Below are 15,277 nucleotides of genomic sequence, written 5' to 3'. Positions count from 1 at the left end.
TCTCTCAGTCTCCTGAACCAGCAACAGAGTCTCTGAGCAACTGTAAATGCTTTTAAAACTGTCCCTTAACTTTGTGTTAATTTTGGCTACAAGGAAAAAATGGAAACATGCTAAAAGGACTAAATATAACTCAACAAGGTGTCTATTTATAGCAGTTCAACACGTTTGTTTCTCTTAGGACACTAGACCACACAAAAGCATATAAATAAACACATCTGAGAGATACACAATAGACAAGGGAGATGGGAGGAGGTTTCTGCATGTGGGCACGTGCCAGCGTGGGAGCACGAGCGCAGGGAATGCTGGAATCACAGAGGGACCTGGCCTGGCTGTTACAGCTCACTGCGATGGAGAGATTTCTACCAATGATTTAACGAGGATCATTTAATCACCTGCCAAAATGCAGTTGTTCTGGCTGGACTCTCACAGGCCACATGAAACACTCAGTATGAGGAGACAAAATAGCTGTAAAGGATTTTGTGTTGCATTTCCATAGCACTTCCAAAAACTGAAATGAATTCAGTTCCTGTTGTGCTTACACTACTGCTCCACAGGGCGAATCCTGCTCCAGAACAGTTTTGCAAGACTGAAAGACTAAATCCTGCCCCCGTCCCCAAAATGGGACGGGAACAGCTTCTCCAGAGAGGTTTGTGTGGTTCCCTTAAATACTGGTGAACTGTGCTAAAACCATTTGTGTCCCATGTCGGTACCTTCAGCAAACGAGCTTGCTGGCAGGAAATAACGAGCTGTCACCTTTGATGCCGTGGCTGTGCGGGTCCGGGCAGCGCGGGCTGCGCCGGTCAGGTGGGCGCTCGGTCCAGCCCGGCCAGCGCCGCAGGCGTCGGCACTTGCGGTCAACGGCTTGGGACTGAGACATTTAAAAACTCGTCTGTATTCAGTAAACAACAGGGATGAATGTCAGAGAAGGTGACGGACTGTTTGCAGGCGGAGGTGAAAGTTCCTGCCAGCAGCGCGGCCAGCCCTGTTCCTGACTCGGGGCTGCTCCTGCAGCTGTGGATGATATCGGTCTAAAATGTTATCTTGCCACGTGCAGCTTCTGTTTTCTATGTTGTTGGTGGATTTGTCATTTTAACACCTCAGCGCACTGCTATTATCTGCCAACATCCACCAGCAAAAGCGGAGGATTAATATTGCTCCCGTCACTCAAAACCTTCATGTTTGCAGCACCTGAACTCGTGACTGGCAGCAGGCTGGCACCAACACGCGCCTCAGGATGGTCACAGTGTGTCGAATGGGCAGATGAACCTGTGTCAGGTCTGGTGGTGATGTACAAGAACTTCCATCTCTTTGCTTTGCATCCTTTGAACCCCAGAGCTGCTGAGCAGCATTGCCTTAAGGCCTTATTCTTACTTCATTTTTAACTGTGCCTCACAGATGGATTTTAACATCGTGACCTCTCCTCAAAGAGCTGGACTAAGTAAGTGCTTCATTTTAAATACTGAAATAGTATGATTAGACTTGTCAGGAAGAATAAAATAGCTTTGTAACTTATAAGAAGCTTGCAACTTGTTCGCCACAGCGCTTAGCTCTGCAGACGTTGGCTGTGACACAGCACACCAGCTCCCGGTGCTCTCCTGGGGCAAGAAGGTGTTAAAGCAGGAGCGGATTTTGCTCAAGGTTAATCAAGGCAGGACACTGGACGCTGACTAAAGCCGGAGGTCTGCTGGTGTGCCCTGATGGGGAGCAGGCACACGGGGCTGAGCTGGCACCGCAGAGCAGAGCGGGGAGGTCCCAGGCGGTTTGTGCCTGTGGGGGGGCTGCAGCCCCAGAGGCGCTGGGCTGTGCTGGGTGTGTTGGCAGGAGGATGGGTTCCCACAGAACGAGCTGCTACAGAGGATCCATGGGAATAAAGCCTTGTTTGTGTCGGGAAGCATGCGGAGAGCTCCATCGTCTGCCACATGAACCAGCATCGCAGGCTGAAGGCATGCACGAGACGTGTTGCAGTCACGGGTGCCCAAAGGATCCAGGTGCAATCCAAACCAGTCTTAAGCAATGCTGACCACCACGTGTTAAATTTTGGTGCTGTCATCCTCACTTGGCAGTTGTGATTTTAGGAGAAAGGCTGGTGTTTGCGTAGGTGTGCTTGGGGAGAGGTTTCAGCACCAGGTGGGTGTGTGGTGCCCGTGGCTGCCAGCCAGGCTCCGTCCTGCCGCGAACAGCAGGAATGGCTCATTAGCTGATGCCAAACTCCTCCGGTCTCAGTTCCTTTTGTTTGCCATCACTGTTTAACATTAGCTGATTTCAGTGTCTTCCTTCTGTTCCGGCCTGCTGAACGAACGAGCGCTGCTGAGACGCCGTGCGGCCCTTTCCCGCTGCAGGGTCGCCTCTGCTGCACAGGGACCTGTATTTCTTACAGACATCTCTGCTTCCCCGAGCCCCCAGCACGCTCTGGGGCTCTCTCTCCTCTTGTTGCTTCCTTTCTGACCAGACCCTAAAAATACCCTTTTGCATGTCCTGGCCGCCACAGGCGCAGAGGGCTCTGCAGAGCCCCCGGGCTGCGGGGCAGGCTGGGGCAGGCGGGGGTGCCCAGCGCAGACCCCGCCGGTTTGCAGCACGTTGGAAATATCGCACGTGGCCGGAGCCCTCGGCCCCGGGGCTGTCCCGGGGGCGGCTGCCGCGGCTCTGCCCGGCCTGGAGGCAGATGCAGGCGTGCGTGGGTGCCGGTGCCAGCCCCGTGGGGCTTTCCCTCCTGCACCTCCTGCTCTCGGCTGCTCTCATCGTATTTTTGGCTGAGAGGAAGAACTTGTGGCTGATTTGTGGTTAGAGCAGTTGACATTTCTATGTATCGCTAAATCATAATTGCTTGGTCGGAAGTGATTGAACATTAAAAATTAAATGCCCGTGTCATTTACACTGGTGAACAGCACCTGCGTGTGGCTGGTGTTCACCTCTGCAAAGGCGTGGGAGGGTACGTGGAAAAGCCTGCTGATGTTAAAACTGTGTTTTGTTCAGTTGCGTATCGGTGGACAAGGTCCTAATGGCTTTTATTTGCTCTTCCCTGTCGAGGCTGTGGTGTATGAACATTAATGCCTTTCCCTGAAATGCGGAGGGTTTAGCTGTTTTCTAGGTTAGGATGCGCAGAGCTCCTTAAGCGAGCACAGGTGCCGTGGTTAAGAAGCGCATCAGTGACTGCACCGAGCAAAGGCGAAGCTGGGACTTGGAAAGCTGCGAGCGGCTCCTTCCTACAGCGACTGGCTGGAGGAGAAAAAGGCTCGGGCAGAGGCTGCCCAAAGCGCTCGGGGCACTTCTGCAGCAGCTGCCGGCGGCCCGTGACTCGTTGGGTTCAGGCGCAGCATTTGAGGGTGAAGCCTGTTGCTTTCCGGGCTTGTTTCCTTCGCCGCTGTTAGGTGTGACTACCCGTCTGTATTTTTGTTAGGGCAAAGCTCCTTAAGAGAAAGGCTACAAAGTAGTGTATTTGATTAACTGAGTTTGCAATGTTCATGAGACTTTGAAAGGTATTTCCTTTTAAAAACGTTCTAACGTGTTCTCTATTTTGCAGATGCAACCCCCCCTTTCGTGGTGCAGGAGACCACCGAGGTCCACTCGCTTCTTGATTTTGTAACCACACCACTAACGGCATTGCTACAGCTGCAGAGCCACGCCAGTTTGCCGTTTCCTTTGCTATCTGGTAAAACTTGCTACAGTGAAAAAGAAATACCTCAGATGTTAGTGGTGACAGGGGTATTTTGTTCTTGCTGTGTTTCCTGCTAGGGTCAGAATCTCTGCAACGCAAAATACTCTGTTACAGTCAACATACTCTAAATCAAGCTTTAGTAGGGCAACATGTTAAAAGGAACAACATTTTTATTTTATATCACTCATACACACAATTTAAACTTCAGTCTTGGTCCCATGGTTCCTGCAGTAAGTATCTCCCTCCCCCGCCCCTGTTGTAAAGTACTAACGGATTACAGCTGGAATAGGGGGTTAGAAGAAAATCAGAGCACCGTCTCTGATCACCATCAGCAAAACCTTTTCCTCACACCTGGTAGTTTGCCAGCTTCCCTGAAAAGGATCTGTAGCCAGCATTAATTGGGATGGAATGTTTGCTAATTGCTTGTGCTTTAAAATAAATACAGATATACCTGAGGAAGTAAAAGAAAAGCCAGAGCCCCAGCTGAAGCACCTCGGGTACAGCAGCACGCAGCAGTGGATCACTCCCAGGAGCTTTTGTAGCATGTATTCGTTTTGTCACTGCATTTCAATACATCCTTTCTTTTTAAAAATTTGATTCCTGAAACTTTATACCAGTAAATAGTCTTTAATTTGAAGCTCTTGGTAGCAGAATCAATATTTACAATATTTTTTGCAATTTATGCTATTCTGTTTATGTAAAAAATATTATTTCTGTTGCTCCATTTGAGGTAGGAACGAACATGATATATTCCATGAGTTTCCAGCAACTGAAAGAAGTAAGATTTAAAGGTGAGCATTAATTTCCTAATATGACTGCTGAAACAGTCATCTATGACAGATACTTTTGAGTGTCTCAGGATTCAGTATATTTCATACAAATAAACAAGCATTATCTGTTTTTTTCCGAATTTCCGTTGACATTAGCACTCTTCTCTGAAAGAGTAAACTTGCCTTTTTTTTTTTTTAAGAAGAAACTGGTGCAATTGGGTGAAATGTATTTGCTGATACAGAATTACAAAAATAAGGGGGTGTGTGTGTATATATATGTATGAAGTTGGTGAGTGAATTTACTCACCATTTTTCTGACTTGCCTTCATGTGTTTTTAGCTAAGTTACATTTATGAATACAGCAGCTGTCATTAGTTTTTTGCTGTAACTTTCCCTCTCTGCGTGTGTTTATATCAGAAGTCAGAGCATGCAGAAGTCAGGCTGTTCCAATTTTGAGGCTGCATCAAAAACTTTTAGCACAATAGAAAGAAATATAAATAGTATTCAGTCAATTAGAGCGTCTTCTTATCTCAAAAGCATTTAAATTGTAACCAGGAAATACTAGCTCACTGCACATAATATATTTCTGATTGCTAGAAAACATTTAAAAACCCTTTCAGATGTAGGTTTTAGGAACAAGTATCTCGTGGGGACAGACTCCAGCATTTCCAAATAGTCAGGGCTGACAAAATGAAATATGGGCTGTAATTCTGCAAGTTCTGCTAGATGAGGAAAAAGAACTGAGCGTTTGTTACGCAGCCTTCAAATTCACATAAAGCCTTATCTATGGCGCCTTTTGCTCTATTATGCAGTATTTGTGTTGGGCAATTAGCTAAAGCAGACATTTCTTTTCACTTTCCATTAATTTGTAGATAATGGTGTCTCCCAAAGTTAACATTAGCTTTAGCAAATGATGATGCATTGCGAAAGTTCAAGCCATTCTATTCCGTTTTACGGTATTCCTACGCCAGCCCCGACGTCCTGGGGTCGTTTTTGCTTGAAGAGAGTCAAGCAAATAAAGGATCCTCCCGTTTTCAGCTGCGCAGTGGCAAAGAGACATTTGGATGTTTCGATGGTTTTGCAGTGCTGGTGGCCAAACAGACAAAGAACCCCGTCTCAACCAAGTCGTTCTTTTCTCAGTTGAAAGAGGAGCCGATATTTTGGCAGCTTACGGAGCTTTTATGGACACACTGCATGCTTCAGGCGGCGGCCGAGGGGTCCAGCCCTGCTCGGAGCAGGACCAGCTTTGAAGCGGGATCAGGTCATCCAGCGCCGTGTCCCGCTGTGGATGGAGGACGTCTCCCTGCGGCCGGGGATCCCGCGGCTGACGGCCTTCCTGGCGAGGACTCTGCCCTCGTGCCTGTCGGGATCTCCCGTGCTGCCGCCTGTGCCCGCCGGCACCGCTGGGAAGAGCCTGGCTCTGTCTTTACAGCCTCCCAGCAGGTACCGGGATGTCTGCCAAGATGTACCACTTGGTTATGGGTGACTCGCAGGGCGGGGGGGTGGAGAAGAACCTATTGGTTTCGTGGTTGGGCTCAAATGATCTATGGAGAGGCTATGGACAATTTTATGGGATACCTTTGTTTCTTCTGATTTAGAAATCTGTCATTTTCTGTATGCTTACATTTTGTAACAATAACATTTTTTCCAAGGGTCTTTTTCCTTAGGAACTATACTAGAATTACTTGAAAGACTTTTTCCATTTTCACATTTTTATTTTAGCAAAATTTTTCAATAAACAACAAAACATAGTGATTGTTACCCTTTTGTTGACCACTACAAAAATTTCAGCAGCTGCTATCAACATTTTTATATTAATCTGACAAAGAAATTTAATTTATTTATTTTTTTTTAAGATTCTTCAAAAATTAGGGTTGTTCTGAGATCCTGCACAAAGGGGTTGGTCCAGCCAACGTGATGGCCGGAGAAAATGAATGGCTTTCTGCAAAGACAGCTCAGGCTTAGTGCTGCTGGGCGAGTGAAGGCTCTCAGAGATGCTCTCACCTCCTCTCCCTCTCGGCCCATTTTCCACCCCTGCCCCGGGGAGCCGCCTGCCGCTCTAATCCCTGGCCCCAGGCAGGGCCTACGGATCCCTGCCGTAAAACTAAGGGCACTCAGATGCCATGCAAATTCACTATTTATGCCTCTGTCATTAATTAATCTTTCTATGAGTTTCCTTTTGGGAATGCTATTTCTCACATGGGCGGGGGGAGGAAAAAAAGAAAACCGAGCGAGCGCGTACTCCTGGGACATTGCCGTGGTTTTATGGCAAAGTCTGAAACTTGGGGCTGTAACTGTGATTTTTTTATTCAGTGCATGCCATTCAATGGAGTCTTTTCTATTGAATTATGTCTCAATAGAGACATCAGAAAAATATTTTCTTTGTAGCTTTGTAACTTTTTATGAAAGACTTTCTACTTGCTTGAATTTATATGGAAAATGAATTTTAATCAACAGCAACTAATTGTCAAGACCATGGTGTTGCCCTGCAAGGTTTGAGTCAGCCTTATTCACACGTAGGCTGGAAAGGAACAATTTTAAAGGAACTTGCCAAAGTAAGGAAAGCGAACCTTTACATGAGGGAAAGAGGGTGTCTCTAAGCTCTGAGGAGAGTGGGAAATGAAACAGAGATTATCCAGAGGACAATGACTGCCATGCCTGTCACCGGGGCGTTTACCCACGGGGGATATTTTATCCAGTGTTACTCTTGATAGCCACCTCTCCTTCTTGTTACCTGCTGCGGGCAGAATTCAATGGGCAAACCATACCAAGAACAAAGTTCTGGCACTTGGAATAATTTAAAAGAACAATGTGTCAAAACCAGCTTTTGGAGGCGTATTTTCAACGACTTCCTCCTGAGGCATAGCCTACATGAGGACAAGCTGGACCCTTAATTTGACTTGAGTGAAATTCCGACAGTTCAAGCGTACGCGGGGTGCTGTATCGCTTGTGCTGCCTCTGTTTGAACAGTGGGTTGTGGTTCTGATGTTCCTCCCCTTTCCTCTGTAGAGATGCACGTGAAGTGGCTATTTTAATGTGTACAACCCCCCCAGGCAATAGAGACAAGAACGATTTGCTGGTGCAGGGGTATGTATTTTACATTTTGCTTTGCAATGCACTCTGCTGACAGCATCTGGAAGTAGTTCTGCTATTGCCCTATGCCTTATTTTCTGGTACTTGTTCTTCTACTTGTTTTGATACTTGTTCATGTACTTACTCTGCTTTGTTGCTCTTTCCCCCCGTTTTTCCTAGATACGCTGTATTTTTGAAAAAATACAAATCTCAGCATGCACCTGCACAGTCCTAGATGTACCGGTGTTACCCTTCAGGTCAGATATCTGCCTTCCATGCTTCAGAGCAGCCGTGGATTTCTCATTGCTATAAGTACAGTAAACTCAAATTTAATTTTAAAACTTGATTTCCTCAGGTTGGAGACATGTTTCTTTCTAGAACCCCATCTACTTTGTTTCTTTATTTTTTTCTCTCTAAAATGATATGGCTTTCTGTTTTAGAATTGTATATCCAAGACTTGAACAAGAAATTCAAGGTATTTGTGGAATTTGAACTTTGCAGTGCTTCTCCAATTCCAGTTAAAATCTTGATACACTAATTTAACAAATTTCCTAATTTTAAACGCTTGTTTTTAGCACCCTCTAGAACAGTACCTAATGCCGTTTCTTCTTTTGCAACAGGCTCTCTGTCTCCCTCGTTTCTTACAGCCACAGAAATGCAGTCCAAGGTAAATTAAGGGGACGTGATTGTAAGGACTTCTGAAAGATCCAGTAGTCACCAGCTAAACCGTATCATAAAAAGAACCGAGCTACGCCAACAAGTGAAGTCCCTGAAAAAGCCTGGAAGCAAAATGGCTATAATTAAAACCTGAAAGCAACGACTTCATAAAGAAGTAAACGAAGAGGCGGGCTCTTTGTAAATGATGATTTAAAAAGTGTTCTGGGTTGTGAGACCTCATTGCAAATGTATTCATTAAATAATATTTGAATCATTTAACAGTTTGAACTCTACTGCACTGCTAATATCTTCAGGGGATTTTTTTTCTTTCAGTAACAAAGAAGTCTTTGTTCCTGCTCTATGCTTGGGCTGTGCCTTGGATATTAGCTGGAAACCCGATCGCCTGACATCGCTGGAAGTCTGCGAGTACAATGTGAGTCGTCTGCAACCGGGATTAAATCAGGCCTTTTGTACGGAGATGCTGAGGGGCCATGTGATCTGGGAGAAGGATGGTTATGGGTGGCAGGAGGTGTTTAACCCTTTGTGCCCGTGGCGGGGAGCCGGGGGGGGTTGCTGCTGCGAGCGCTCGCAGGGGAGGGGGCGGCCGGCGCGGCGCAGGGGTGGCCAGGGCTGCTGCGTGTACCCGTCGCTAGTGCGCCTGAGTAATGCCTGTCGAAAAAGCCAATCATGCCTTACGTGGAGCGGATGAAATCCAGCCCCGTGTGAAGGCCCAGGTGGAGCTGGGATCCCTGGCCGGGGGGTGTACGGGCACCTCCCGGCATCACCGGATCCCCTCTGCTCCGCTCCCGGCCCTGCCCAGCCTGCTGGGGTGGCTGCCGGGGGGTCAGCGCGGCCGCCGTGCCAGGCTGCCGCACCGCCGGACCAGGCGCTCGCTGCCTTTGGGACGGCTCTGCACCAGTTCGTGTGGGCAGAGGTGCTTTTTGGTTTTTTTAAACTGGACAAATCAGGACCGTGAGCCAAGGTTCGCCAGTGGCTCAGAAACGTGAGTCATTCTGTAAAATCTTGTGCAGTAACATGGTGAATAATAAATACAGGAGTATCTTTAATTGCCTGGTGGCTTTGAATTCTGGGCACCCCGTTCTCAAGCGTTCCTCTCGCCCGCAGGACGTGCAGCTTGCTCTTCAGCCGAGACTGGGAGGTTGGGACCCTTATGCAGGGAGCAACAGGAACCAAGAGCATTACCAAAGACCCCGAGGGCTGGCGGTGGGAACGTGCTGGCAGCGTTCAGCGGGCATTAGACGACAGTGAAAAGCGGGGGATGCTCAGACGCACGGCCCCGTGGGAGGCTCTCCAGGAGAGGCCAATCTGGTCCGCGCTGGGTGAGTTCCTATGGAACAGCGACGTCTAAAACTGCATCCAAGAGCCCCCGCTGCTCCCCCAGCGCAGCCCCGCTCTGCCTGGGCAGAATGACGCTGCCTTGCGAGTGACAGAAGGGAAGGGCTTGCAAACGCAGCGTGTAAAATGTCATGGGATTTCGGGATGTAAAAAAGGAAGCAGTAAGGCGAACACTCTGGTGAAGCTAACGCTTAGGGAAAATTAAGTCATCAGGACTGTACAAAATAGCCTCTGGTTCTCTCCTTTCACAACAGTTCAATTTATAAGATGATAAAAAATGAATTAACTTTAGTGGTTTGCTGGCATCACCCACAGTGAGCTAGACTTTCCAGATGCTCCAAGATCGTTCCTGCTCCACCAAGATTACACAAATTCCCACCTGGTTCAAGTTTAAGAAAACAACGGAACAAAGTCAATCATACAAACTCCATCATAAAATACCGAGGAGAGTTAAATCCCGATTATCCGTATAGAGAGGTACTATTTTTTATTTATGTTTCACTGAGTTATTTTAGGAAATATAAAAGTTTTACTGTTCCTGCAGCCAAACTAATTCTTTTGTGCTGTATATATGATCTAATTTCTTTTTTCTTCCCCCCTCCCCCCAATCAAATGTGTAACCCTACGGTGTGTGTTTTAGAGATGGGAATTTGAAGGGAAAAAAAAAGCCCAAGAGGTATACTGTAGTACAATTATCACAGACGGGAAAATTTGCTTTAGCATTTCCTAGTGTTTTTACTAACCGTACAATCTCAATGCTGTATTATTTTAGCACTATCCTGGTTTTCAGTGATCTAAATTAGAAAAATTCAAATGTGTTTAACATGTACACCTAAGTGCCCCATATGCTGTAAAGGTTTTCACCTAACTGACATAAATGGGACCCAAATATACTTAACTGATGCAAAAAAGCTTGTTTGCAGCAATGGAAAAACATACCAATATTGTGAAAATATCATGATCCATACTGAGGTACCTGAAAAACCAAAGAGGAAAAATATACAGCTTAAGGTTGCAGAGAGGTAAGAAACTAAACCAGCAACCAACCCTGCAGAAGAAACAAACAGGAAAACCCCTGTGAAGGGCTGAGTTCTGAAATCGCTGCCGATCTCTGCGGGAAATGACTGGAACAGTTTTAGTCCCTTAACTCTTATTATTCAGTTATGCATTTTTTTAAAATGGGAAGCAGTCAAGTGTCTGAAGGAATTTGGTTCAAACTTTCCAGAAAACAACATTGTTGGCAAAACTGAGCATGAAATATTTACATCGGTAAGGCGAACTTTTCAGAAACTGAATGCAAATCAGGTTTTACAGATGAAATCGTCTGTAATCTCAATTACAAAATAGTCACCTCCAGACATTCAAGTAGAGAAGGACAAGAAGCGACAGAGGAGGTCAGATCCCCGGACATCTTCACACGCCGCCTTGCAGCGTGATCCCCAGTGCCGCCCGGCTCGGGAGGCCCGCGGTGTGATCGGCCGCGGAGCAAAGCCCCCGGGAGCCTGGCAGACCCCCGTGTGACGCAGCCCTTCGCCCGCAGCTGGTCTGGCCGCTGCGGGCACAGCCTGTGCCACGCGGGGCCCAGGGGTCTGCGCCCCTGCCGGAAAAGAGCACCTCCGTACCCAAAACTCCTTACCGTTCTCGGGAGCTAAAGCAGGTGCACACAAATGAACATCATCTCCTCCGGAGGAATGCCTTCCCTCGCGATCCTGCTCCGCATTCGCTGCACGGTCATGCTCATCTACTGATTCTCCATATTTGCCTTCTGAGTCAGTCCAGTCACCCTGTTCGCTATAATTTTGAGAGGGAGGAGATGCAATAGTTGCCCTAACTGTTCCAGGCGGAAATGTTGAAAACCTTCCCAATAATGTCAGCCACCAGACTTAGAGACCTGTCCTTCAAAATATCCAAATTCCTTTCACTGAATATCCCTGCTAGGAGCAGAAATCACTGCCAAGAAAAACCTACCAGCTTTTTTGCAAAGTAGCCGTTGGGAGCCCATGCTCTAAGGACAGGACTCATCACTTTGGCTGGTACGCGACGTGTAGCGGCAACCAAATGCTTTTTTGTATTGTTCCAGATGGCTGCACTACCAAACACCGTAGAGGTTATTCAGTAGCTGAAATTTATATACCTGAAGCCTGACATATTCATGAAATGGCATCTTTATAGAGCTGGGGGTATAAACACCACAGAAAAGTAAGATGTGGTTTTGCTCGATGGAAGAGTTTAAAAGGCTTCTTGCTAATGGCTAGCTGGGCTAAAGTTTTTCTAGCATATGGGCTTGTTTTGTACAGTTTATGTGGTGGTTTCTTCGTTAGATTCTCAGTGGTAATGAGCCCACACAGTTGATTGCTGCAGGGAGAAAAAAATCATTCTGAATAGGTTTGCTGAATAATTATGAACTGAGCTGAACTCTTACATTTGCTTACTAATTGTATGGTTCGTGATGTTTTATGTATGATGCATTCATTTTGTTAAAAAGGAATTTTTTTTTTGCTGAGCAGCAACTTTTCTCAGTGCAAGTTAAACTGGCGCAGTGGAAAGAGCTGAATTCAAGTCTGATGAATTGATGTTGTTTGAATTTTTTTTTTTTTAAAACATCAGCCCCACCATTTGGTTTTCAGAGCTTGCAATATGAAACCCAAAATCGTGCTATTGTCTTGAGAGTTGAAATAAATGAATCCCCTCAACTTTGGATTTGGCAGGAGCAATTACTATTGTTAATTTAGAAAATAATCCCCTGCAGCTACAACTATTTAAATAATGCCTTTCCCTGCTTCCCCCAAGATGACCAAAACCCAAAGACTGAAAGTAAAAATATGTTTTGTAAAATATACTTTTCACTACCCGGTACAATTTGAGAGAGGCTTCCTTCTACTTGGCTGGGTGACTGTGACCCTTTGCGACCGAAGTGCTCGTGACGGTGCTGGTCACAGTCGAGGGGCACCCTCCCGCTAGCGCTCCCCAGCACCGCGCCGGAAAGCCGGGAGGTGCACAGCAGGTTGGCAGCCCCGGGGCGTGTTTAGCCCAGAACACGTTCCGAGTTAGAAACCAGGGTCGAGCCGCCTTCCGACGTTCAACAAATAGCAAACGTTTACACCACGAGCCTGTTGAACGCTGCAGCTAGTATAGAACCTTACCGTTTCAATCAACTCACTGGTTTTACTGTCGAAATATTGAGGCTGATATTATTTCCGTATTTGCCATCAGCCGGTTATACGCTACTCTCGAGCTGCAGCTGGATCCGGGCAGCACTGCCAGCGAGTTACCGTGCTGAAGCTTTCAGTCTTAAAATTTGCTCCTGGAAGATAGCGATGCCTAGGCCAGCGGTGGAGGAGCAGAAAAGGTTTCTGGGGAAGCAGTCCGGGGAAGGGGCGAGCGGCTGGCCGCCGCTTGCAGAATACAGCGGCAAGCCTCGCCGCTGGCCCTGGCAGGGACACCTGCGGCTCCTGCTGGTGGGCACAGCCCAGAAGGGAGGAGAGAGGAGGGCTAACGCTTGCCCAGAAGCGTTTGAGATGGTCAGCCCATGGACCAAGGAAGTCTCCATCCCTCTAATTGTATTCTCCTCCACAGCATCATTTTGCTCTTCCAGAGAGACCATGCTCACTCCGCTTGAGGAACAAACGGATTCTGAATCTTCTAGGAAATGCAAGGTCAATCTTCTAAATCAGTAAAAATCTGTCCTTTCTGAAGCACTTGGTCTCTTCTGCGGAAGCCAGCGTTACAGGAGGTATCTGTGAAAGGCACGACTCCCTGCTTTAGAAAAGAGCTGCAATTTCAGAGAGGCCTGAGGTCCTTTTACATCAGCAAAAGTAATTCTTCACAGCTGAAACCTAGCTGCCTTACAGGAGCAACTTTCTTCCACACCACTTGTGATACTTGTGAACTTCCATCGTATCCGCGGTGCAGAGAGAACAGTCCATTTCCCCAGAGAAATACCTGTATATAAACACAACAATGAAGCCGTGATAAACAGGGTCAAGTACAAACGAAACCCACGATGTTACAACAGTAAGGAATTACCTCCAATAATACTCCCGACAGATACATTGTCCAACTGGCATGCGGTATCTTACACAGAAAGTATCTTTTCAGGCCACCCTAGAGTGGACGCAGCAACAAAAAATGGATGCCAGCTGAGATAAAAGCTGTGTTACTTCTCCAAGGTGGATGCTTCACTCGCCAATCTGTCCCAGCAAGGGCTGATCACGTTCCTTGCCCACGTTAAAGACTGAGCAGCCAGAGAGCCTCAGCCCTTATTGTGCGATCCTGTACCGGCAGGACGGGCATTAAAATGCTAATATTGGTTTGGTTTATAACGCTCTTACTTGTTCTGTTGTGCTTACTGTTTTGCTTGGCACTCTTAAAATTAATCCAGCCTTTTCCCTTTTTTTTAAATAATCCGGTTTTTAAATCGGATGCCATTTTGGCCAGAAAAATACTGGATAATAAGTGAATGCTAGTTTACGCAACGAATTATTACCATTTCAAGGCAATAACAAGTTAAAGTGAAGAGCCGAGTGCATGCCACGTCTGTACCCAGGGGCGAGCTGGGTACCACCTCTCCGTGCCGCACCTCCGTGCCCCTGCAGGCTTGGCCTTGGCAGCCACAGCCCGGCACTCAGCAGACCTGCTCCTTGGGAGCCAAAGCCAAAGCACGTTAATGCCACTCCTGTGAGGTACAGACTTCAAAAAATTCCGTTACGTGACAGAAATCTCTCCCACGCTAACACGAGTAGGCGAGTCTCCTCAACGAAAGCGTCCTCCTCTTCCCGCGTTCAGGAAACGGTGTTAGATCTACCGGGAGCTTTGTGTCCAGCGCGCGCCCGCCTTGCTGCGCGCCGAGCCCGCAGGCCGGGGCCAGCGCGGATACGCCACGCTTTCTGCGCTGCGAGCAGCCCCTCGCCCGACCCCAGCTTGAGAAGAGGGAGGCACGAGGCACCGTGGGTACGTGCCGGGCACACTTCCCAGAGCATAGTGCAGCAAGGGGTCTCGTGTGCTTCAGGAACCGGTTTCTCTGCTGGGACGCGGTCTGGCTCCCATGAAAGTCAACAGAAGTTGGTTGAAGGTGGAAAGAGCGGTTCTGGGGCAGCTGGGACAGGCTGTGGGCAGGCGAGCCATCGGGATGTCCCTCTCTAGTGAGCCGAGCCCCGACGCCGGAGCAGGGACCCCTCGAGGACCTTGCTTACGGGTGGCATTGATCACCGCCCTGCCCAGATGCGTGCAGCCCCGAGGGAACGGCGCTCGCCCCTGGGCCTGGCGCCGGCCTGCGCCCACTGCGGCAGCCCAAGGAGCGGGAGGGGGGCCCCGAGGGCGCTGCCCCGAGGCCCGGCGGCGAGGCGGGGCGGTTCGGCGCGGCAGGGCTGACCCGGCAGCCCGGGCTCCCCCAGAGCCGCCCCCTGCGAAGCGCCGGTCGGGCGGTGAACGGGCGGTACCCCGGGGCGGTGGGCTGCCCGCCCGAGGCCCGCGGAACGCGGCAGGACGGGCCGGGGAGGGTCACCGCGGACGGGAGCCGCGGCGCCGGTGCCCCGAGACGGCACCGGAGAGCCGGTCCCGGCGTCTCCGCCGAGCCCGCCGCCGCCCGGGGCCCGGCCCCGTCCTTCCGCGGGGCGGAGAGGGGGGGGCGGGCTGCGTGCGGCCCTCGGCCCGCCCCACCGGGCCCGGCTGCCCGCCGTCGGGGCGGCCCGGGGGCACGGCCCGGCCGGCTGTGTGTGCCCGGCGGGGCGTGCGGCGGGGCCGGGCCGGGCCGGGCCGGCGGGGCGGG

At 48.9% G+C, this 15,277-nt stretch overlaps 1 long non-coding RNA gene across 1 annotated transcript; it reads left to right on the top strand.

The window, feature by feature from the left end:
* The first annotated feature begins 4,156 nt into the window (after positions 1-4,156).
* LOC127023044 (uncharacterized) lies at positions 4,157-5,910 on the top strand. The gene is made up of 3 exons (XR_007767393.1): positions 4,157-4,200; positions 4,390-4,446; positions 5,298-5,910. It is a non-coding gene; the product is annotated as an uncharacterized LOC127023044 (long non-coding RNA).
* The last annotated feature ends 9,367 nt before the right edge of the window (positions 5,911-15,277 follow it).

The sequence above is a fragment of the Gymnogyps californianus genome, chromosome 16 (assembly GCF_018139145.2).
Source record: "Gymnogyps californianus isolate 813 chromosome 16, ASM1813914v2, whole genome shotgun sequence".
Classification (NCBI taxonomy): domain Eukaryota; kingdom Metazoa; phylum Chordata; class Aves; order Accipitriformes; family Cathartidae; genus Gymnogyps; species Gymnogyps californianus.
Note: the sequence above shows the minus strand (reverse complement) of the source record. Positions and strands in the feature narration are given on the sequence as shown.